This window comes from Oreochromis aureus, linkage group 12 (genome assembly GCF_013358895.1).
Source record: "Oreochromis aureus strain Israel breed Guangdong linkage group 12, ZZ_aureus, whole genome shotgun sequence".
NCBI lineage: Eukaryota > Metazoa > Chordata > Actinopteri > Cichliformes > Cichlidae > Oreochromis > Oreochromis aureus.
The window spans coordinates 17,868,691-17,895,111 of record NC_052953.1 but is presented as its reverse complement, the minus strand read 5'-3'; the positions used below and the strand labels follow the sequence as shown (position 1 = coordinate 17,895,111).

The 26,421-nt window shown below is 39.2% G+C and overlaps 1 protein-coding gene across 3 annotated transcripts in view; it reads right to left on the bottom strand.

The window, feature by feature from the left end:
• bmpr1ba (bone morphogenetic protein receptor, type IBa) overlaps positions 1 to 26,421 on the bottom strand; it is a 64,614-nt gene that overhangs the window by 22,357 nt on the left and 15,836 nt on the right. For 2 of the 3 annotated variants that reach the window (XM_039620939.1, XM_031729098.2), the window contains exon 2: positions 20,919 to 20,987. The gene's annotated coding sequence lies outside the window, so the exon portion shown is untranslated. Of the gene's footprint in view, positions 1 to 5,011; positions 5,106 to 20,918; positions 20,988 to 26,421 lie in introns of all 3 variants that reach the window. The other variant, XM_039620938.1, reaches the window with a different exon arrangement.

Genomic DNA, 26,421 nt, shown 5'->3' with positions numbered 1-26,421 from the left:
TTGTAGGGAGGGCTGGCCCCCTCTCTCTCTCCACACACACACACACACACACACACAGGGAGGGAGGACATGGGTGGAAAGAAAACAGGGGCAGAGAGCAGACAGGAGCAAGATGGGGTTTAGAAAAAAAAAGTAGGAGGAGGGTGAGGAGGACATTGAAAACAAGCAGCACTATCTGTGGGATTCTGCACCTTTAACGGCTTATAGATATCTGTTTACACTTTGTTTTGGAAATACTCTGTTAATAGGGTGAGACTGACATAAAGTGTTGACCTTACAATAAAGCAGAACTACAATTGAGCAAACGATACATTTCAGATAAAAAAAATCATCATATAACATCCACATTTACTTCCTTTCATGTGATTGCAGTGGATCTTAATTTTTGTTTGTTTGCATGGCCTAAATGGGAAAATTGGACCATTGTATGTTCAGTAAATATATCAGAATAGCTGAATATCAGAGTAACTGCCAACAGTGGAGGTACTGGATAAATCTGTGTAGTACTTCAATCATAACTAAGGGAAAAAAATAGACTGTATATGGAAAAGGCCCTACTTTAGGTGTGGTTTAATAGAGTGGATTTAAATTGTTCATGTTAACACACAAGCAGGCTAACCTGTAGTGTACTTAGACACCCTTTATGCATATGGTTTTGAGCCTAAGGCATTGACCTTTAGCTTTGGTCTTCAGCAGGCTGGAACGAACATATGCAAAACAACATTTGAATAAAACTGCACTCAGGTTTGTGTCACCGACGACTCCACAGTCTGCACGGCTGGAGTCGGGTTTATCATTCCGAAGAATTCTGCTTTAGAATCCCAGATTCACGAAAAGCTACTCAAAACACCTCTTCACACAGTGGCGTGCTATTCAAGTAGCTGGCCTAGACACTTTGAAGGAGCTGTTAGAGATTACATCACCCAAGCCTGGAGCTTTTATACTAATAAATAAATGGGTTGAGACACTCTAATAGACCATTTCCTTTCCAGAGCTATCCTCTTGCCTGTAAGGCATGCTTTCGACAAAACCGTGTGTGTGTGTGTTTTTGTGAGTGCGCACGTGCGTGTGTGCTGGTAACACTTTGCTTTTAGCTGAAAATATGACAGACCTGAAACAGCACAAAATGGGCAGCTTTTTTTTTTTTTACTCCTCCTCAAACACAAAATGCTGAACATTGAAGTTTCGAGGTTAAATAGATGGGGCAAACAGTTTTTGTTTTCATGTTAATCTGCCTCTTTGTTGCTGCCGCTGTTCTTTGCACTTCTTTTCTTTCTCACACTTGTTCATGTTGGTCATTAAAGGCAAACAATAGGCTGCCTGGCTCCCTCGCTCCTCGATGAGAGCAAAATATCACTTCGCAAATAAACAGTCCTGCCCCGCTGCTGCCCTATCTTCTTTCTGTCTGCCCTCATCATTGCCCCTCTCAAGCCCCGTTCCCATACAAACAGTAATAAACGTTCTTGTCAATTTTCCTCTCATGTGAAAGAGAAGATCCAGTCTCAGTTTTTGAAGCAGGATGTCCTAGCTGGGGATGCTTAGCAAATAAGAAGCGGCCACTTGTGTAACTTGATATTTCAATTAGTATTTTGACAATTAACCAAATACATGCATTTTTGCTACAAGAGTACAGTGATCTCATTTTTAAATAAAATCCATACATTTTTTGCCCTTTCTGCACTTCTGAAGTCCTGGATTCTGTGGTAAAGTCAAAGTTTTGAAGATGGGAACATTTTCCATTTAGGAAAGCCACAGCAAAGTTTCTCCGGTTTCACGCCTTCCTAAATGACACACGGCTTTCTTTATTACCATTTCTACTCTTTCCAAGGCTTTTTTTTTTTTAACTAACAAACTTAGCTGCCCTCCCCCTCCACTTCTGTGTTTCTCTTCTCCACTCCTTTTCCCACTCCCCTCCTCCAGTGAACCAGAATGTCATTTCAAGCATGTCTAACCACGGGAAGCCTTTTAAAAAACTGTGACAGCATTTGCCCCCAATCCCCAATAGCTGTGAAGCCCTGTGTGTGTTAGCAGTAATGAATGTCTGTGGTGATTTCCTTGAGAACAGAATATCATATGCAGATTGAGGAATGATCCCTTTAAAAGCTGTTACTTTAAAGGTACTGTAGACCAGTGCTCCATGACACACACACACACACACACACACACACACACACACACACACACACACACACACACACACACACACACACACACACACACACACACACACACACACACACACACACACACACACACACACACACACACACACACTATTCTTCACTGGTGTCACCCTCATGCTGGGTCTATGATGAATGGCTGACACTGTCATGAGCGAAGGATGAGCAGTAAGAAAAAAGGGAGAGAAAAAAAGCACAGAAAGGCCTCTGACAAGAAAAACAAAGGGGAGAAGAGAGAAGAATAATAGATGTCTAAAGCTTTTTAGAGGAAAGCTTTTTTGAAGAATTTAGATAACAGAAGGAGGAAGTTGACCTTTAAGGGATATTTAGAGGAATTCAAATTTGAGAGCAAAAAAAGGCTTTTACTGATAAGAGGAGGTCGAAGACATAAAAATACAAGTAAAACTTCTACTTTACGTCACAAATGAGTTGCTCAGATGTCTTTAAATCTGATGCAGAGACCGCTGTTTATTCTGACTGCTTGTATGCTAATAGTGTTCAGGCCCCTTTACACATTCAGATTATTTGAAAGTCTCGGCAAGTGCTTGGGGTCAGTAGTTTATTCAGCATCCACGCTTTCATCATTTTTGACAAGCTGTCATAACACAACAACTTCACTTGTCAGGAGCTCTCAGTCTCAACACTTCAAAGGAGGTGGACCGAAAGTTGCCAGTAAACACATTTAATTTCTAAACTTGGAAATCAGAAGCAAATAATACATCTAATGAGTTGTTAGGTACAATTCAGAAGATTCCTCCTCGCCAAGTGGACTCAATATATTGCACTGCACAGTCTTAATTAGCAATCCTGAACTATAGCCTCTCGAGAACTGCAAACTATTAACTGCCGTGTCACCCGTGGTTCTATAACACATTGGAGATAAATGAGAAAGGCTTCTTTCTATTAAAATCAATGATAGTGAATGGGAATATATAGATATGCTTAAATCACTTTCAGTTTGTAATCATGCCAAAGCAATACAGTTCAAGATTTAACACATAATGCATATATCTCCCAATCTTAAAACAGTTTCAACCCAGCAATGTGCCAGATAGAAATCGTTACCCTAACTCATTGCAGTTGCTCATGTCATAAGCTGCAAAGATACTGATATTATTATGGCGATGGACCCAAAGTTTCTTATTTGAGATCTCTCTGATAGACCTATTCCAATAAGAAATCGAAGAATGTACTCTATTACTTACTTGCACTGCAGTGAAGAACATCTTGCTCAAGTGGATTAGTGTAAAAGAACCAAGCATTAAAGGCTAGTGTAGAGTGCTGTTTTATTTGGTACTGTTGCTTTAAATTTTTTGCCTTTTTTGTTTAAAGTGTGTTTAAAGATTTCAGAATGGATCCATCCTTTGCTTGTAAAACTGGAAAACAATAAATATATTTGGAAGAAAAAAAACAGCCATGTGGACTGATGTGGATTAAGGATGAAAAAAAAAAAAATCTGGTATTAATTATATTGCTAATGTACAATTGTATTAACTAGGAGAGCTGCAGGAGATCTCATTATATGTAGACAACAGCTTTATAATTTGAGTGAAGTTAACTAGATTTCTGTAGTGTGTTGCTAATCTTATAGAAGGTCTCTAGCACTGAGTCTCTTCTCACTCCTCGCCTTTCTGTCATCAGATCAAGAGTACCCCCATCTAGGGGTACTTTAGGGATCTACAAATATTGTGGCAACCTTGGAATTGCTTGCCATTGACCATGACTATCACTGGCCTTTTGGCAAATACAATGACACAATGACTGCTGAGGATGATAAAGATGGCATATGACATCCTCTGCCTCTCTGATAGCCATCCTGTGAGATGGACCTCCTTGTAGTTGTTCAGAAACTATCAGCTTTGTATGTAGCTTTGTTGCCTCACAGCAAGAAGGTTGTGGGTTTGAATCCACCATCTGGCCGAGGCCTTTTTGTGTGGAGTTTGCATGTTCTCCGTGTGGGTTCTCTCTGGGTTCTCTCTGGGTACTCCGGCTTCCTCCCACAGTCCGAAAACATGCATTTAGTAGCATTAGGTTAATTGGTGATTCTAAATTACCCATAGTGTGAATGGGTGTGTATCTCTGCGTTAGCCCTGTGACAGACCGGCGACCTGTTCAGGGTGTACCCTGCCTCTCGCCGTTTGTTAGCTGGGATAGGCTCAAAGCCCCACATGACCCTGAATTAAATAAGCGGAAGAGAGCGGATGATAAATAGACAGAGCATCCAGGAACTACTTCTGATAGAGAGCAGTCCTAACATTAGAAAAAAATATATCCTTGAATAGAGGGTAAAGTAGATACGCAATTTTAACTAGACAAAGGAATAAAAATGACACATTATTTATACAGTATTGTTGTTCTATGTTTTTTAAAACAGTTGAATGTGTAGCAGTGCAGCAGTGTTAGGAGAGTCAATTTCTGATTACCAGAGTACTCTTTTTTTAAAGTTGGTGTTAAGACTTTTCATAGGCCACTTACTGTAGGAATTTCTCTGCTGTCTGGGCTCAAATTCCAAATATATAAACGGACTTGGCATACTTGCGGCTCTGCATATACCTATTCAAACACACTGTCTCCGCATTCGGATTTCTTTGGGATTTAAAGACCACCTTACCTTTTCCTGGCTCACTTTTAGAAGCATTTATCCCTTTATTTGATGTGTGAACTGACTAAAAGACAGGGGATTAAATCCATTTTAGTGAAACACCTCCGTGGCACAGCAGCACATCTGCTAATCCCCACCCATTCACTTCAGCATGTCTTTAAACTAACAAGAGGTTTAACATAATCTGCTTTAAGTCTGTCCATTCACTCCTATTCACTGGTGCATTTACATAGCAATCCTTTGTAGATGTGGGAGAGCTGTGTGTGAGAGTCGCAGTAGTACTTCCTCTTCCTTCAGTCCATTTGTACCCTCAGCTTCTTCGCCTGAAGGAAACCGAAATGGTGATTTAGTTGAGTTCATTTGTTGTTTTAGTTTTAAAATGTTCAAACAAAGCACTGCAGTTAGCAACAATTTAACTGATCAAGACAAGCAGGGAAGACATGATTAAAATGGTCTGCAAGCAATGTATGAAGTGTTGTGTGCAAAATGGGATAGGAAGGTGATGATTAAGGATGGAGCAACAGGGCTGCAAATTACAGGTAATGCTAAGTCTTTTCACTTAAACGACACAAACTCACCAGTGAAATATGATTTCCTGCTCCTGTCGCAAACACAGCCAACAAAACTCATCCTAGGGCCAAGGAATTGGTGAGAGGAATAAGGACACGAGGAGTAACACAGAGTTCAGGGAGATGTTGATGAAGCAGTGAAAGAAACTAAAGCCTGTCAGGTCCTCCTCTGTCCTCAACACTAATTTGTTCTTATTTGACCTTTCACCTTTATGAGAAAATACCTCTGCGCCACTGGAGAACCCCCTTTTCCCCCACAAATATGGAAAAATAAAATATATATTATTTTATATTATTTAGTAAGCAGTTACAGAGTGATGTTTAGATCACTTCAGAGAATGTTAAATTAACTCAATGTATTACTACTCAATCAAATCATAACTATAACCAGTATTTGTCCAACCATAAATAAGATATTTATTCCCTCCCTGAACTGCATGTCGGATGCTAGTAGGAAAATTTTCCATTTAGTGATTTCCTGCCAGACAGGATTTTTTTTTCATAAAGATTTATTTGCCTTTACACTCATTGGCCAATTTATTAGATATGCTGGGTCGGACCCAGGCAACATTTATCCAACCTTCTGTAGCCTACATTTCCCGATCTTAGCCGAAAGGAGTGGCACCCAATGTGGTCTTCTGCTGCTGTAGCCCATCTGCTTCAAGGTTCAAAATGTTGTGTATTCAGAGATGCTCATCTGTGCACCTTGGTAGTAACAAGTAGTTATTTGAGTTGCTGTTGCCATGGGTTCAAAGCAGTCTGGCCATTCTTCTCTGATCTTTGACATCAACAAGACCTTTTCACCCAGAGAACTGCTGCTCACTGGATTTCTGTCCATTTTTCAGACACTTCTCTATAAACCCCGGTTGTGTGGTAAAATCTCAGCAGATAAGCCTGTCTGGCACCAACAACTAAGCCATATTCAAAGTCACTTAAAACACCTTTCATCCCCATTCTGATCAGTTTAAACTTCAGGAGGTCGTTTTGACAATGTCTGCATGCTCGAATGTGCAAAGGAATTGCTACCGTTTGATTGGCTGATTAGATATATGCATTATCAAGCACTTAAACAGGTCTAACTAATAATATGGCGAGCAATTGTATATTATTTTCCATTTCATGTCTAGCCCGGTTAGGTTTAGTGAACTAAACTAATTGGGTAACTTTAGAAAAAGATCATAAAATGCAATCTTGAAATGCACCATTTCAAGATTGTCGTCTGTGTCTCAGACGTGTTGTCTGCCAGAAATCTGGTCATGTGGATTTTGGATGGTCAGCAGGGTGTCTGTGCCAAACTATGCTTAACCTAAACCTTATTATGAGCCTTTGCTTTTTTTTTCTCCAAAAGGAATTCAAGTCCCCTAAGGTGACTGCGTAAACAAGTTTATACCCTCACAGCACAAGTAACACAAAACACACACTCACACATCACAGAGAGGTAGGTGTTGGGCCACTTAAACTTAATGAAAGCCTAATGATAGACTGGGAATTGGGTTTTACAGCATGTTATTGTCATTGTGAAACCACTCACTGTATCACTTTACAACTGCCATAAAATCACTGAAAGGGATATGTGATTAGGGCGAGGTACAAGAAAACTGAGACTGAGTATTAGGTATCCACAACTGTAATCATGATATCATAAATATTTCAATTATTTTCTTAATTTCTTTTGCATATATCTACGATGAATGTCCAAGTGTACCGTCAAGCTATGTAGCAAACACAATGTTTTTCTAGATCATTTCAGAAAGATTAATGTCCTGTTATTTTGCACTTAGGCACACAGCAGGCAAAGCAGAGAATGAAAGCCTCGGATATTACTTTGATGTTAAATGTTAGTGAAGACACTTTTGATTAATAGGAAACAGCTAAATAAGCAAAATAGGAATCATAGGATGTCATTTTTAAGAGAAGGTGAAACATGCGCGCACACACACATACACACACACAAACTGTGAGTCTAGAATAAGCAATCCCCCACCTTCCACCTCCCTCGCACACATACCATCACCCCCCAGACCCCCACAATCCCTTGAGGAATAGGGAAGGGTGCTGGGAGGAGGAACTAACTGGCCAAAAGGGTGGAATGTTAAATTTGTCTTGCTAAGGTAGACATGCACACAGAAAACACAAGACCTACTTCCTGAGTGGGAGCAAAAAAGAGAGTTGAGATTTCCCACCTGCTTCGTGGGATCGTTTTTGCTGCCTACTTTTTCTGATTCATAAATGAGACAGCTTGCTAAATACTGCAAAACACAATCTGCAGCCACCCACCAACACTTTTTTTGTTCCCCACAATGACTGGCCTCTGCTTGTTTATCCATCTGTCACATAAAATATCTGATGCAGCTCTAGCTGGAAATGCGATCAGACTTTGAAGAATTTTCTTCATCTGGTTGGCACAGCTAACTTGGATTGTTAACATCAATTATGCAACGAGTGCATCTCAGCTCTCAGTGCTACACCGCAGAAAGTCAAACTCTGATGACTACTACCTTACAGCGGGGAAAGCCTCTGTGATTCTGTTTAGCTGCAGTCAAGCACCTGCTTCCTCTGGTTACACTTGAGTTGAGGCATTTGTTTTGAAAGCGCTGTTTTCTCTTTAGCCTCAGCTTAGCTTCTGTTTGCATCTCTTTGGTTTTTGGTTTAAAAGTGCAAATGTCTCCGAGCTACTGTGTGTCACGCTAGAGCATTTCTTCCAAAACAACAAGCATGCCGGCAACAACTCCACACTCTCCTCACATTTTAGTTACAGCTTAATTGTTGTAGTGAAACAGCAATCCTTGTCAGCAGTACAAACATGTTAACCTATTTTATATAAAGCACTGTGCACGTGTCTTGTGCCATTTTTATTTTTATTTATATACTGTCAAGGAGGCAGATTTCCCAGTTGGTCTTCAGTGGTACTTCTCCCAGCTGAAGGTCTTTCACAGTTTTCTTTTGGACATTGACTGCTTTTTCACTTACTTTCAGTTTATGTCTAAAGAGGCCCGAACCCCAGGGATGAATCAGTATTGTGCCTAATAGCCAAAGTTGTTGTTAACTTGTAAATGTTTAGCTTCTTTGTTACTAGGAACCTGTTACTAGGAATCTTTAAAAAATGCCAAAGAATACTGTTTGGCAGGCATGAATTTTGTGCCAACAAGATGCTTTCCAAAGCACTATTAGCTGAGAACTAGGCATATCTAGCCATACCACAGTGTGCAGTGTGTCTTTAAAAAATTTGGAGGAAAAAAAAATTTGGGAACAAAAGAAGCCATATGTAAAACATGGTGGAGGCTCCATCATGGTTTGGAGCTGTTTTTAAAATCTTGTCAAATTCAATCATGAATGCAGGAAAGTACCATCAGATTTTTGATCTGGAAAGCATCTGTTTGGCAATGGCTTTATTTTTCAGCATAACAATGATCGCAAACACACTGCCATGCAGAAAAAAGGCAAAATGGCTTCCCCAGACCCCGGACCTCAACATCACTGAAGCGCTGTTGGATCATTTTGACAAAACATGTAACAAAAGGCATCAAAAATCCAAAGAAAAGACCTGGAAGACTTGGTGCTGCTGCCTCATATATTGTATTTTCATGTGTGTTTGCACATGGCTCAATAAATCACTGCACCTGTTTCCAGTTTTCCAAATAAACTGAAACAAATAATGCTATTCCAAGACTTTTGCACAGTACATTAAATTCAAAAGCCTTTATGAGAGAGAGAGAGAGACACAGCATGGAAACTTTCAACAGCAGCTCAATCAGCTACAGAGGACACATATGCCTGTTGCTATTGCAATGTAATTGCAATAGCTATCAAACAAGGGAAGATAGCGTCTTCGGGTATGTATGAAATAATATAAATTATTTAAGTTTCTTAATTTTATTTCCTTCTGTCATATATATAGTAATACTTTCTATGATTCCAAAAACACTCATTTAAAAACACAGGGATCTGATGTTTCTAATTACCCTGTAGAACTAACCTGGTTTTGCCCAGATTATGTAGGAGTTTAGGCTAATAAAAGAGCTACACGTGGTTCTTTGGCTAATGACAACTGTTTTCTCCAGCCAAGAATAGCATAGCCCAATAAAACCTTTCAGCCTCTGTGGCTGGTCCTATTCACCGTTGTTTTCTCCTACTCCCCCTCTCTTCCAGCCTTGCATATACTCATATACTTATACCTGCCAAATAAAATGAGAAGAGAAGAGAAGAGAAGAGAAGAGAAGAGAAGAGAAGAGAGAAGAGAAGAGAGAAGAGAAGAGAAGAGAAGAGAAGAGAAGAAGAGAAGAGAAGAGAAGAGAAGAGAAGAGAAGAGAAGAGAAGAGGAGTCCTGTATTAGTGGTTGTTTAGGGCCAAACAGAGCATTGTGACACCAGGGGCAGGGGGCTGACCTACAAACTGCCTGTGACCCCGACACCTGCACGAACACAGGGACACATACTGATACAAAAGCACGTACACCGGTCCAGACATAGAAATATGAACACACACACAAACGCACTTATTCACAGATCACTGCTTCTGACACCCGCTCCTCTAGACCTGCCAAAAGGCCACCATTTGACCACCTGATAATACCGTCTGTTAGGCAAAGCACTAATGCTGTGTAATCACTCTTCCTCACAGACTTTACCAAACAATTAGATACATGCTGCCAGCGATTCAAAATAGTTTTTTTACTGAAGACTTCAAAGGAGAGCAATGAGAGCAAGTTCAGAGGTCAGGGCTAGAATGAAGGGAGAAAAGACTTATGTGATTTGATTAAAAGAGGCACTGAATAAAGAAAGCAGGATAAAAGAAGAAAGATAAAGAAGAAAGAACTTGGAAGCAGCTAATGATGTTACGAATGAATGGGAATTTATTGCCAAAGCATTCAGTGGCAAAGCTTGAACATCAAACCAGCTTTAAACTTTTGTGGTTTTCTCTTATCTGTTAAGTGTGATTAACCAACCAGATTATGATTGAATTTGGCGATCTAAATCGAGCATGACCAATTCATTTGAATCTAGTAAAAATCTAATAGAAACAATGCTGGCAGTGACTCGGGCAACCAGCAACACTTTAGTTTTTAAGTGATTTTAAATTCAGTATTCTGGAGTTATTTTGGTTAGAGATTATTGTTATTTAATACCAGCATTTGGAGCTCATTCAAAACATTAGTATTGATAGAATTGGTAGTGATGATGTGTTTTTTTGCACATTCAACTGACAAACTGGTTTGGGAAATGCTAGTTTGGCAAATGTACTTTAAAAGTAGGATGGCCCTTTTTCAAATGCTATATGCTGGGTATATGCAGTGGCTTTGCTGATATTATGAACAGGTAGGTGCACATACCGGTGTCCTATGCCTGCTGAGGTTAGGGCGTGAGCTCAGTGAAGCAAATTGCTGGAAGGTCAATAATTCCCTGCAAAGGCTGCAGGACTACCCATCTTATATTCTGTTTCTAAATACCAAAAGGTATAAAAATGAGATGCTGACTTCTTTGACAGAGCTGGTCTGAGCAACTGAAGTAAACTCAACAGAGTTTGATTTACAGTTTACAAGAAAAAGGTGCCAGGAAGTATTTTTCTGTGAATTTTGGCTTATCTCTCGCAGAACGTATGGCTTATGATTTGAATGCTAACGAAGTTAGACAGGAAGCAAGGACAACGGGACACAGTGTTGGGCAGGGGCTGAGTCAGATGACGGAGGTGGTGGGAGCAAAGCTGGTGTCGGAAGGGTGGTGGTGGGGCATGAGGGTCTGCTTGGGGTGAGTGGCGCAGTGGGATAAGAGCGTGGGGAGTTCATGCCCCTGAAAGGCCCTTTTCGCACTGCATAAACAAAGAGATTACAGTGAGAAGGGGCTCGGTGCCGCTAACAAGCAGTGCTACCACACACACTCGTTTAAACTCATGCACACACAGTCACATCCTCATAGGAATCATACACGCATGCACGCACACACACACACACAAGACTATAAACACACAAACAAGGACAAGCTCATGCAAACTAATGTGCACTCACAAACACAGCATCAACTCAATAAACCTACGCACACAAATAACAAGAAGCATCACAACATAGTGGCGCCACCTGTCTCCTCTTCACCAATTAATGAGCTCCCGGCTCCCGGGATGCTACAACGGGGTGGCAATTAGCAGCAAAAAAAAAAAAAAAGAAGAAGAAGGGGGGAGTCATGAAATGAGGGAGACAAACAGACGATGGGGAAAGGGGTTGAGAGGGTAAGGGTGGAAGGGGCTGAATCAGCTAGAATCAGGCAAAGTAAAGAAAAGGGACACAGTGAGAAACACAGAAAAAAGGCAATGTGTCCATATAACTACTTGCATTCATGATAGTTTATTTTAAAACCCCACATTTTTAAAATGTCTGTTTTTTTCAGTCTTAGGTGACAAAGCAGGATTACCGACTTTTAACATGTTGAACTCATGGTCGTCCATTCTATATTGCTGTCTATTATTTCAGATATTTGTCTGGTTTATGCTATGCACTGTCAATATAATATTCTTTAAAATAATGTAGAAAAAATGCATGTAACTTGACAACATCCAGGGAACTGAAAAAGATGAAAACATTTGGAAAAACTCTGCTCATTGATGCTGCGAGCCTGCATGTTTCCATCTCTTACTTGTGTTTCCTTTTTCGCCTCATTCCTTCTGTCATTCAGTCACTCTTTGTTTCCTGTTTCTCTCTCTTAAATGCATGCACACATACACATTCTTTGTTCGCCACCTGATAACAGGCAGTCATTCATACCAACTCATGACCTCTCTGACCCTTGAACCTTTAGGCCTAAATACAGAACTGAGGGACCGGTCATGCATTTGCTGACGGTGACGGCTGATACAGAAATGCACGCACACATAAATCAGGAAAACTGTAAAAATGTACAAATTTAAAATTCCATTGAAATAGTCTTTCATGATATATGCAGCATCAATAATTAAATAAAATAGTGAATGATTAAATCATTAGATCATATGTAGATACAGAAATGACTTTAACGCTATAGGGCTATCCTGCATTATACTGCATGACTACACTTTAAATTTATCAAATTTGCAAGTTAAAATAATCAAATGAATAAATGTCAGCTAGAAGACACATTTTTTTTTCCAGTTTTTAGATATAGATGGCCAAAACTCTATATGTTAAATATCAAATTATATCAGTATTAAAAACTTACACTACCCCTCCTAATAATACTACTATCACTATCACTACTACTACTATAGCTTCAAACAATAATAACAGCAACAGCTATTTTTACTTTCTTTAAAAAATGTTTGCCTTTGATATTTCAGTGTGTGAAGAAGTATGGGTTATTAAAATGGTCACTTTACCATATGTTGAGAAACTTTGTAAATTAAAGAATCCACATCTAGTGGCCAGTTTCACAGTAAACTAATACGCCCTGACAGCTGCCAAAGCATTAATCATTTATAAGTTTGTCTTTGAAACACACATACGTCAATGATCTACAACATAAGTGTGACAAGCAATTACTTACTTCCATACAAAACTTAAAATTTACTGAGTTTATTTTTATCTGTGAAATATTTTGCACCAGCATCCAAATGTTAGTTACGTTCAAAATCCATTATGCGCTACACAAAAGGGAAGCAGACACACAAAGCACAGAGACACACATTCATTTGCATCTCCCCTTTCTCTATCCATCTCCAGCCATGTCCACTGACACACATATTAGGCAGGTGTGGGGTCAGTGTTAGGGTCAGAAGCCTCGGTCCAGCTCCCAAATATAGTGCTTCCACTATTCAAGGATCCTTAAGTTCAGCGTAGCTTCTCGTATGACCACCATGGGCCCTTTATGTATGGAAAAAAAAGCAAAAATACCTAACACACAAAACAAGCATTCATCAATTCATTCACAGAGTTCCAGCACAAGTATTTACACTCATGGACTACATTTAAACATGTAGGTCAATCAGTGGCCGTGGACAAAGTACAAAGAACATTGTGACAACAGTGTGTGTTACACAGTCTGCCCCATCTACCTGCCAGCTATCAGAAAACATGAATGCTAATGTCTGCTAGCCTCTGTTCCCCAAACCTTGACCCACACCTACTTTTCTTCATGTTTCTGTTCTTCTTCCTCCCTCGCCTTAGCTGACTTCTACCCCATAGTGTGTAAAAGTGGACCTATTCTGTGAATGAAACACAACACTGCCACTCTGACCTCCCAGAATGACCTTTGCACTCCAAACTAGTGACTTTAACACATAGAAACATGCTCATCACGAGTGGGGGTCTATTTGTTGCACGCAGAGCCTGTAAAATATTTGTTTTTGCCTTTGGTGGCTGTGCAGTGAGAGTATGCGTTTCCACATGTGTCACGCATACTAGAGAGAGAATTCACCACTTTGACACAATGAAAAACACTTAGCTTGATTTGTTGCCATAGCGAAGTGAAGAGCTTTGACTAAAGGTGATCTAATGTTAATAATATTACTATTAGTTTGCTCAAATCAGTGTTGTAACTGATTGACAGTGCTGCATGGGTAACAGACAATGGACATGAAAAGGGAGCACAGAATCCTAAATATTACTGCAGAAAAAACTCTGATCTGAAGATCAATCACACATCTGTTCAGCAAATGGCAGAGACAGCTTCTCTTGTTATGTGCTTATAAATAACAGAGCTTTTCAGCTACAGATAAGTAAAGCATGCATTTAAACAGGGTACAGCTGGAGCCCTTTTAGAAACCTAGACTTGAGTTTATGATGAAGTCAGACTAAAGTGTATTTAGTTCTACATGAGTATATGTTATTAGAAAATCTACAATCCCATATCCAAACAAGTTGGGACAATGTGTAAAATGTAAATAAAATAAGAGTGCAATGAGTTTCAGATCTCACAAACATTTCATTTTAATAACCACAAAATATATCAAATGTCTAAATTGAGGAATTTTAGCATTTTATGAAAAATATTTTATTATTTTAATTTGATGGCAGTAACGCCTCTCACAACAACATGGCTTTGCAGTAAAAGCATCGATGTGCATCCCCAGGCCTGGCTCCTGGGTGGGGCCCTGCGAACCATATTCTGGGCAGGGTGAACTGTACCCTTGATGTTCTACTCATAGGGGTCTTCTGAATCACTCTTTGTCTGGTCCCTCACCCAAGACCAATTTGACATGGGAGACCCTGCCAGGGGGCAAAAGCCCGCGGACAACATAGCCCTTGGGGTGCCTGGAACACACAAACCCCTCCACCATGATAAGGTAGTGATTCGCAGAGGTGTTTCTGTGTTCTATTGGGAATAAGATATGGATTTCATGACCTTTGCAAATCATTTAATTGTGTTTTTTACCATTTTGCAAAGCACTTATATAATTTTGTATAACTTAAAGGTCGGGACCCTGTCTGTGGAAGTGGATACATGAGTTCAATAACAGAATCACTACTGTATAGTATTGTATAGCTTATAGTATTGATGACTGTGGAGGCCATTTGAGTCAAGTGAAATCACCATCATGAGTCAAGATGATGCTCTGTTTGAACTTCAGCAGGTTGTCGTCACCATGTCTACAGGTCTAATTGCATTAAGTGGTTGTCATGGAACCGGCTGACTAGATGTTTGGATTAACAAGCAATTGAACAGGTGTGCCTAACAAAGTTTGTAGTGAGTGTAAGTTGTACCATGCTCTGGCATGTGCATGCATATAACAACATATGGGTGAATGCGTTGTCTGCATGTTACACTAAATCAGGTGTGGAGCACAATCAGTTCACAAACCTAATCACTTTGTGTTCATGCCATGACAATGAGGTGTCAAGCGTTCAGCCAACTCAGATCAAATTCCTCACTAGAATCTACTTAAACTGGTTTAGAGTCACCACCTCTTACAGCATTACATTGTTTTAGTTCTTGTCTTAATCATTTTCCCTTGTACGTTAAAAAAGATATCTATGTGTAGTGTGTGTGTGTGTGAGTAGGTGAGCTGTTGCAACATTATTGGTTATTCTAGAAGATCGGCCTGTGACATTTAATAACAAGCTGCTGTCTTTTCATCTAAAATACCAAGTGATCCAGCTCAGTATCAGGTGCAGAGAATAGATGAAGCCCTGAACTAGTAAAGCCCGACTTCACATACACAACCACACATGCACATAATGGTTCTACTTTGGTCTTCAACAATGCCACATTTGTCTAACAGCTGATCTCCACATGATAAGACAATATATTAGGCAGAACACCCACACACACACACACACACACACACACACACAATCAAGTCTACAGATGGCTATCATATTTACATAATCATTAGTTGTGGGTGAGACTGTCACGATCTGCGTGGTGTTCCCAGTGGTATTTGAAGCAATTATTCTTTGATGGGCCTGTGTACACAAACACACAAACACAGTGTATATAAATACACTAAAAGACAGTTAAGAAGACGGGGTGGAAAAAGCACACACACAAACTGAAATCACCTCTCACAGACTGATCCCCCAGTGACAAAGGCAGTCACACACACACACATGTAAACACACACACAACCTGACCCCACTACCCCTCCCCACGGTGTAGAGAAATTACTGCCACCTGAAGCGGAACCCCCGTCCATCATGGGAGGCCCACAAAGCCCCACAGGTGTCCTTTAACATGTCCAACGGTCCCCTCCTCCCCCCCAGCTCTCCATGTGTCCATTCATCTGGCTGCAGTGGAAGACATCAAAACAAAACATCCCTGGGGGGGAAAACCTCAAAGCTAAACATGCACATGAATTGCTCTCTGGTGAATGCACAGCTTGGTGCTTCCAACACTGTGACAAGACAATCAGTCTATTAAACGTAGATCTCGCAAGTAGAATGTTTAGTCAGAACAGCAGTTTCCCTGTCAGATCTTTTCTTTTGAACCTTTTTTTTAAAATGATATGCTGCACAGGTTAACTACAGTATTCTTACTTTGTTTACTTCTAATCTCTAATCATCTCTGGTGGCTGTGTGTATTTGATCTGTAGCCAGTAACCAAAGCACAAATCCCTCCATCTTGACCAGATTTGTAGCGTGAAGATGAACACGGTGAGTTATAAGCAACAGGTGGAAATCACTCCAAACCACAATGTGTTTCTCAACATTTCAGCTGGCTGTGGTTTAAAGAAATGTTCCTAAATAAAACAAAATTTGCTTAAAATGGAGTTAAATAGAGCAATCACCATTTTGCGCTAAATAGCACTGAAGTGAAAAGTACAGAAGAACCGGCCAGGTCCAGTCACTCCACATTACCAGGCAGCAGGCTGACGATACGCATGGCACCAAACAAATGTTAAATCATTGTCAAAGCTTTCTCTGTACTAAAGTTGTGTGTGGGTATCTACTGCCAAAAGCTAAAAGTAATAATAATAATAATATTTAAAAGAAAGAAAAACTCCACGGGAACATACAGTCTTAAGACAACAGCTGTGCAGATATTGTGCACAGGTAATGAGACAGGCAGGCAGGGATGAAGCAGCGATTGCCAGAGACAGAAACACAGACAGGGAGGCAGTCAGTTTTAGAATAAACACCGGAGCTCTCAGTGTCGCCCAGGAAGAAATTCTTTTCTTTGATGTCAAGCCACGTGACCTTGCAGCAGTCTGAGGAATTGAAGCACTGTCCAAACAAATGTCAACACAGCTAACACCCTCAAGGTCAACGTGCGTGTGCCTTCAGTCTAAATTTTTGGTGTGTGCATGCTGAGAAGATGGGGGAGGGACATGTACCCAAAGGCTTGTGGACTTGGACTTGTTGATCAGTTACATGCTAAGAATTTAAAGATGGTATTTTAGAGAAACATCGCTTTTATATACATTTAGAGAAAATGTAGTTTACTTACAGTATAGTTTTAGTTGTATTTATTTGTGTCCTTTCACTCTTCTTTTATTCTTGTGCCCCCATTTTTATAGCTCCAGCAAACTGCTTTTATTAATTATCAGTCAGTTTTGAAGCCAAGAATCTATAGCTGGAAATAATGTTGAGTTTCTATGTATTCAGTAAATGCTAGACAGCAACAAGCTAGCAAGTACCAGCATAAAACACCAAACTGTCTACTGAAAAGTCAGTGATTGAGCTGTATTAGTTATTGTGCACGTCCAAAGTGTAGGTTAGGTTTTTAGATGGAATAAGAATTTTAAAAAGCAATATCTGCATGTTTTTATGTTTTTACCTTTACTGCTTACACGTTTCTGTTATTTACATTTATTAAATGTTGATGGCAATTTAAAAGTAGTGTTTTTTTAAGTATAAAGTGAATAGCAATGTATTGTACTATAATTTTAATTAAATCTGAGTATTTCCACATTCTGTGACATGCATGTAATACCATTGTGTCGCTATATATGTTAATAAATTAAAACATTAAAGCATTTAGTGATAGATTTTATTTATATATTTTGCTTTTATTTTGTAGGGTCAGGTCAGGCCATAATTTGAATAATCACACGTTTTTGCACTAAAAACTCATTATAGTATTAGACTAGCTTATTACCTTAAATGAGTGATATAACTGACTTATGCTTACAAAGCTTGAAGAAAAAAACACCTTCTTTTGTCACTGGAGAACAGGGTACATGTAAGTGTGCTTTCTGTTTTGGCTCATCACAGATGAATGACTCCAGAAACCACAATGCTACTGCTACACTTTGAATACAATCCTCTCACTGCTAGTAAACAGTGGTGTCCCATTGCAGTAGTTTATTTAGGAGTCTGTTCTAACCCAAACAGGATTATGTCAAAATCCACTGCTCCCTCTTTTAGATCACTAAGTACTTTCTGCTGCTGCTATTGAACACTGTGCTGATGGAGCAAATGAACACCTGTTTGTGGAAAATAAAGCGACAGGGAAGCAAAGAAAATGAGAAGGGAAAAGTGTGGAAGTCAGAAAAACATTTCCAGAAATCTGTCAAGAAAAGCACTTAAGATCTGTCAGATAAAACTTAGCTTGAGCCTCTGAAACCTTAAAATATTTACTGAATACTTGAAACTTTAGAATGCACATTCGCTATCTTTAACATGGGAGAACTATTTGAGCTGGCATGCCTTTTAAAATATTAAAAGTTGAGGTGGGGGGGAGTGTTGCAAAAAATTCACTTACTGTGGATGCTTATCAAATGAACATAAGCATGGTGCCCCCTTGGGGACAAACATCATCTTTCCACTAATTGTTACAAATACACAACATATTTGATGTTTAAATAATACGTTCTAGTTAGTTAGTCTTGAAAGCATCGTTTCCAAGTGTTGGTTTATCTTCTCAGTTATCTTGGTTTTGCTTTGTTTTTGGTGAATGCAAGGGAAACAGAAGAGTTTCAGCTGAATAGAAATGCTTCCTGGGTCTTGTTATAAGCCACTATATCATGACTTGAAATACACACTAGTACATTCTTCCCAGTGGCTGCATGTTGGGAACCCTGGAGCTATACTCAGAAAATACAGGCAATCTAAAGGCCCCAGTGTTACAAATCACTATTAACACTCACAATTTGCTTCTACCATTCGGTTTCATCTGCTAAGGTCACCAATGTCAGCTCACTATTTTTATAGTTACCATTCTAGAGAAATAATTGGAACAAAAGTATTTATCAGTTGAAGAGCTTATTGCACACAGTCTGGTTGGTATCTACAACAAAAGCACAACAGACGCCCTTGGAATGAGATGTAATGGAAAAGCACCAGGAAGCTTCTTTTTTTTTTTTTTTCATTTACAAGTTCATGACCTCACCAATGGTTATTTCCCTCTTCATTTACACTTATGTACTTAACACACACACACAAACTTGCTGGTGTCTCCACTCTGTAGTGTGTACCTCGGGGTAGAGCCCTGCTATGGTGAAAGATGCTGTTGCCAGCACACCTGTGTGTGCATGCAGGTTCACTTTTCTGTCCCTGCAGTTGTGAGTGTGTCAGGTTGTAGGCGTGCACATGAAAACATCTCCTCATGTTACAGCAGTAATGGCTCTGCTAAAACCTGTGTCTCCCACTCAATGGTTCCAGGCTGCTGTGTAATACAGGCCCTGCAACTGACTCCACTGAAGGCTCGACACCTTCCTTAAAAAGGAGCTAACCTACTAATCAAATGAGTTTGAGCACTCTGGTTAGATTATTTATCATTTAAATACTGCATGACATGGATTTGGAAACATGACATCTACAGCATAAGACATCAGTCATGACCACTAGAGTCAAAAGCCTTCAGTTTATATTCATTTTCACACGTCTACAAATTCAGTTAGACTAAATCATCTTTTCCATCTACAACAGTTTATATTTGGCAGCATGGATTTGTTCTGGTCACTCTCTGCTCTTCCAAACACATGCAAGAGAGGGCAACAGCAAGATACCTCCTGCAGAACACAACAAGCATCACTGTCAACGGATATGTCACTAATAACCCGGGCACAGCATGAAAAGGGTTCGAGCTGTGATGAGGGGATGGGGTTGCAAAAAGGCTTGCACATGTGCGGCAACTGTAGGCAGGATTAAGCGACATAAATAGTCTGCCTTTTATACATAAGATTTGCACAGAAGGGTATAGGCTAAGAGGTCGCTTGATGTGGGTTTACAATGATATCAGCTGCTATCAGCTGATCTACCAGGACTGCGGCAGACTGCCTTTGACTTTGTAATCCATCTATAACAGAATGTTCATTTTTGTCACTCTGGATCCATGATTAATAAAATTCTTAAAAAGAAGAAGCTAACAGAGGTCAACATCAGACACTTCAGGTGAGAATTTTATTTCACTGTATATATGTAACATGGATTACCGTGTTTTGTTGCATTGCCAGCTGCTTCTAATTTAGATCTGTATTTTTATACATAAATGTATGTCATGTATATGTTGATAACAAAGTATTGGTAACAATCAACTATGTACATGGTCTCCTTATCCTTTGTTGCACACTTTCCCACCATCTGGTGTGATAGATAAGGCATTTGTATCTTGTAGTGTGGCCAGAACAACGCTAAAGAAAAAAAAGACAAAGGTTTTGACTTAACACCATTTTGCCTTCAGTTGTTTAGTGTTTATATTCATCCCCACATATCTACTAATTCAGCTAGACTAAATCATTCATCCTTGTATCTGGGCAGGATAGCTTATAGACGCCCTCGTATCTCTCTCCATTTTTACCAGCAGCAGTTTGTAGCTCTCCACATTCACCAAAACAGAAATCTGAACCTCTGGGGCCACCTGACAGAAAACTTTTTGATAGCATCCTTGCTGAGGTTACCACTGCACTGGATATTTGGTTTGATTCCATTTCCTAACAGACTAGCAAGTGATTATGTAAACAAGAGGGGAGCTTGTGAACCTTGAGTGAGATGTTTTGGGTCAAGTCTAATGTAGAGCTATTTATGAAGGACATGTTATCACTATCTTTGCGTTGCCCTAGGCAAACTTTGAATTTCAGACAAACATACAACTGTGTCCATTTACTGGCATCCTTTTTAGGCATGTACACTAGATACATTGTGGGTTATTTTAGTCAGAACAGTTTACTCCAGCTTTAAATCTTTGTATTTCCAGAAAATCCTAGTGATATGAATGATTTTTCTCTTACCAGCACTTGTAAGGCAACTTTTGTTGGTAGGGAGGTTGGTAGGTAGGGCTGATCACACTTCTACAATCCCTGTGTGCACACAAACGAAACACAAATAAATCAGTCTTCACTTTACAAAAGCATATTTAAAGGCACTTTAAATTTTAGCATTTTGTTTTCTGTAATCCAGACAGCCAAATATGCCAAGGACAGCACCATTTTAAGACATCTAGCGACTGAAGGGTGTGGTTGTGCAGAATCTCACCTGTAAAGATGGAAAATTAAGCTCAAATAAAAATCCCTTATATAAACATAACACACGGGTGTTTCTATTTCTTCATCTCTAAGAAAAACACAGCCTCAAAAAACGGTAACTTAAACTGGATTCATTTCACACGGCGTGCATTTTTATTACCCCCTATAAACCACTCCAGCCTTATGGTTACAGAGAGAAACAAGGTGTGCGCGTGTGTGTGTGCAGAGAGAGACAGTATGCAGCTTACTCTGTGCGTCTGTGGCCTTTTCTACATACGGTATCCCCCACAGTCAGAACCACCACTTGACAAAGAGGTCACTTCACGTTAGGTGTTAAAAAGGCCAGACTGCTCATAAATCAAAGCTTCTACAAACTTAAATGCATTTCTCAAGCAAGCAGTAGAAAAAGTTTGAAATTTACTCCAATCAAGGTTAATGACAAAGATGCAAAAATATTAAGAATGAAGATGAAGTGTACCTTTAAGCTTTCTAGCCTTGTCATGGCGTAAGCCTTATCCAGATTAAAATAAAATGTATTTTCAAATATACCTTTAAAGATGCCACACCAAATTTCTTATAATAATAATAATAATTATTATAATAGTGACAAATAAAGTGTGTGTTTGTTTGCAGAGCCAGGAGACAGGAGATAATGAATAGTAATGATCACTGCATCGATAAAATATGACTACTTAACCCAAGCCCAGGCTCAACTTCAAGAGAGCGAGATTTATGGAGTAAAAATTAATTGGGTAGACTCATATGTTGGCAGCTGTTCTCTCTAAAGACAGACAGCATTTGTTTAAAACAGGCTGAGCTGAGACTGGATATCAGCTTAGGGCAAAACCAAATAAAATGAGAATATCTGTACAAGTTGGACCAAGGACGTCTTTGTTTACATCAAATTTTATCAAATAAAATAATTAGATCTGTTTCAGCTTGACATGACCTGAACAGTGAAGGAAAATAACTCATAGCATGACACGAGCACTTTCCATCCCCTTCAGAAATGTCAGCATTAATATTAACAATGTGAGGATCCAGTGTGCGTTAACCCCAGGGTTAATACCTGAGCTCACCTGCAGCAACCAACGATTTTACCAAATGAGGAAAATATCTTCAGAGAGTCTCTGATCTGAGGTATGTGAAAAGCAGAAAATGCCACTGTGGGTGTCAGTTTGCAGTTCAGCCTTTAGGTATCAAAAGCAGGCGTGTTATGGCGAGGGCCAGGCTGTGTGCCAGACGGTTGTTTCTAAAAAGGATCAGTGAGGCGGATTACTGCTCAAATCCCTTCTTTCACTGAGTTCCTACAAACTGTCATTTCACTCTCTGCTTTACAATAGGCAATGAAAACACTGACAGGTAGGGTGACTTGAGAATGGCAGCACGCGCATGAATGCAGACAGATGGCATCTCAGCTGTTTACTTCACTTTTTTCCTAAAATGTTCTGAAAAAGTTTTACTGAAAAGCATTTTTCCCATTCACTTAAAACATGAGACATGAGAAAAAGATGTGACTCTAACTGCATTCGGATGACGGATAAACTGCAGCATATTTATATTGGAACTGATATAAAGCCATAAATAAAAAAGGGTGGGGCACATGCCTCATGTTCAGACAAATTCAACTGACGTGTATACCTCAGGTTTGCATGCCATAATAATCATCACAATAATCAGCATTTCAGAGAACTTTACTCATTAAAAAAGACTAAAGCAGTCTTGTGAAAAACTGAAACATTGTGTCTTATCATAATGCCACAATCTTCCCAGAAGTGGACGTCCCAGCAAATTCACCCTAACATGAGATTATGAAAAATTTAGACAAATTAACAAAAAAAAAAAAAAAAAAACACAACAAAAAACCCCCAAACGTACTCTTCAGACTTCACTTAGCATGCTAAGCATTAAGGTTCATGACAGTACAATTATTAATGAGTCTTACAATTAGAAAGACTGAACAAGTGTGGCTTGTTTGACAGGATCACCAGAAGAAAGCCTCTTCTTTTTCTAAAAAAGAACAACACACCAGCTTAGGTATCAGCACAAACACCTTATACCAACTCTCAAGCACGATGGAGGAACAGTAAAGATTTGGGTTTCTTTTGAAGCCACAGGACCTCAGCAACTTGCAGTTATCGAGCTGGTCACAAACTCCTCTAATATCAAAGCATTATCTATATTGTCTATACCAAAGAGGCCGTCTGTCTAAAAGCAACATTGTTGATCGTAAGCACAGCAGCAAATCTATGACAGAATGACTGAAAAAGTAAAGAATCAAGGTGCTGCGATGATCCAGTCAAAGTCCAGACCTCAATTTCACCTAAATGCTCATACTGGATGTGAAGGGAGCCTTGCCTATCTGAAAACCTCAGTGAACTGAAACAATGATGTAAAGGGGAGTGGGTAAAAATGATGTGACAGACTGAAAGTCCTACAAAAAAAAATGTTTATTTCAAGTTGTTGAGGATGTTTCTACAAGCTATTGTAAATCTTAGGGTGTACTTCATTTTTCACAGGACCACATAGAGTGCTGTGAAAACATTATTTTCCATAGGACTGTATATAGACGTAAACTTCTTTGCAGCAGTTCTCTGCAGACCTGCTGCTTATTTTTGAGTAAACTATAGCATTGATGCTGAAATAAATTAATTCTATGATGGAAAAAATGCATTCATAGTTTTGTGGTCAGTATCCAATTCTAAAATTGTCATAAAATCTATTCCAATCTGAAACCAGTAAACATACCACCCACGCTCCAACATCTGCAGAGCTTAACAGTGCGGCCACAGAGAATTTAGTAAAACCTAAAAAACCATTAAAAGAAAACACATGATCAAATTCATGTGAGTCCATAAATAGTCAAATGTCTGAACAGAAGATTTATTCATACTTTTGGCTAATGTGGCAATCACTCAGCAAGCCTGGCCATTTAACCCTAAAGTCACTGCTGAGAGGCACTTCTGTTGGCTGGTTTCTTTCTCTCTCATATACAGACATTTATATTTTGCTCTATATTTTCTGTAACCTAGCTAGTATGGAAACTATCAATTCATTTATTACCCATACAGGCGACACTTGGGAACGAGACAGAACTTGTAAGTCACAAATTTTTCATACATTTTTTTATTCAAACGAGTACATAAAAGTAATTTTCAAACGAGACTCAGTAGAAAGTCGGAGATTTAGTGAGTAGGCGATCAAAGTGATACTTTGGAGGACAGACTATTTTATCCAGCTAGAAAACAGATCTTGCACACAGACAGATTTGCATGCCACTTTAAAATCGCTCTGTATCAATGCACATAACTCTTTAAATCCAAAGAGTTATGTGACGTGCAACACAATGTCAAGGATGTTCATATTTTTTGTTTCTTCTTTTTTTTTTTTAAATTCTTTGATGAAAAGCATTCCCAAGATCTGTTTATGAGACAATAGCAATATCAGCGCCAAACATGGAGCTTTAATTCTCTTGGGCAAGCCAACTCCAATAAAATCCAGGCAGCCATATTTTGCAACTCGACCTCAGCTGAACTATCCCCCCTCCAAAAACACATTTTAAAATGTAATGTTTCCATATCTCTATAATTTGTTTTTACTGAAAATATTTATACTTCTTCTGGCAGATGACAGTCTGACATTGACTGACAGGATTTACCTTTATTCTTCAATAAAGTGAGCCCCTCTACAAAGTGCGTGTAGACCACCTTGCTTGCAATACGTGCCAGAAACTGTAGAGTGTGTTTGTATAAGTTTGACTGACACATTCACTATGGCAACTGACGTGATTTGTTTCCCCAGAAAACACCCCCAGAGGTGCGAAGTACAGTATAGAGCCGTGAACAGGTTAGACCTGTGTGTCTGCAGATGCATGCGTATGTGTGAGAAGGTCACTGCAAATTGAATTTTAGGAGGTGTCTGAGATACAGAACAGCAGTTTGAAGGATATGACTCATTACTGCCTCTATAGACCCCTCAGTGTTTAGCTGCAACTTAGAGAAGCAAGGGAAAAAAAAAATCTACTTACCGGCCAGGTTACCAAATCTTTCCCACCTGTTAGCTCTGAAAACCTTTTTTTTTAATTTTCATTTCAACATTGTGAGGCAAAAAAGTGTCATATGCAAAGGCAACTTTAAAAATAAAATGCATCAAATTCACTGTCTATTATGATTAAGTGCATTTTTTTCAGTACATAACATGAACAGCTGAGTCTATTTGGATAATTAAATTTCTAGTTTTATAACCACATTCTTGACTTTTTCCAGGACAGATGGTTTAAATGTCAGATGGATTGTGCGCCATAGACTAACAAGTTTCTCTGTGGAAGTCTTTAAAACAATTAGGAACAATATTCCGAATCCATACCGAATCCCATGAGGGAGACATCTGTGTGATCACAAATGATTTTTGCAGCAGAACATAGAGCCAGAGTGAAAACAACTGTCTTCTGCAAGAAGAGCAGCGCAACCAACAGACTGTATGACACTGATCAACCTCATCAAGTCAGAATACCATTACAAAAAAAGGAAAATGACTTAGAAGAGCTTAGAGAGCCTGAGAATGGTTAAACTCACCCTTAACTTTTGATGTGTATAAGATTTATTTATACTGTGATCCCATTTCTGATCTACTGTAGGCTGGATATATGATTGCCTACATGGAAATCACTTTTTTAGAAATAAAACACAAAACTTTGAAATATTTACAACAGCAAGCAGGTTAAAATTGAAAAAAAGTCAGAGGCTGATATTCAGTATTGTCAGAAAAATCTTGATGTTTACAGATGTTTGCGTTTGAAAGTTAACTCACTGTTTAAAATCAACTTTGGGCATTCTGAGGTTTTTAGCTCTTGTACTCACACCCTGCTATTCTAACGTCATCTGACAAAGGAAAAAGATGAGAAATTATTTTCCAGTATCACAGAATGTTTTTCAGAGCTTTTATCCATTTCTCTCATTTTCCATGTGTTCTTCCATGGAAACCCTGTTTTTAAGCTGGTGCCTTGCTAAAAGAGCTGTGGTGTGGGGCTTTTACTTGCAAAACAATGACTGGAAGATCAAAACTGTTAAAACTTGAGCAACAGCATCATCCTGCTGGTAAATTTTATCAGACGTCACTTCTCTTTTTGTCTTCTCTACGCCTCTCTAAACACAACAAAAACAACAACCACAGTGATATACAACACCACGGTGCACCCACTGCAAAATAAACACATTCACTGCTGACTTCAGTGGATAAAGTTCAAAATGCCTATAGTGACTCTAGGCTA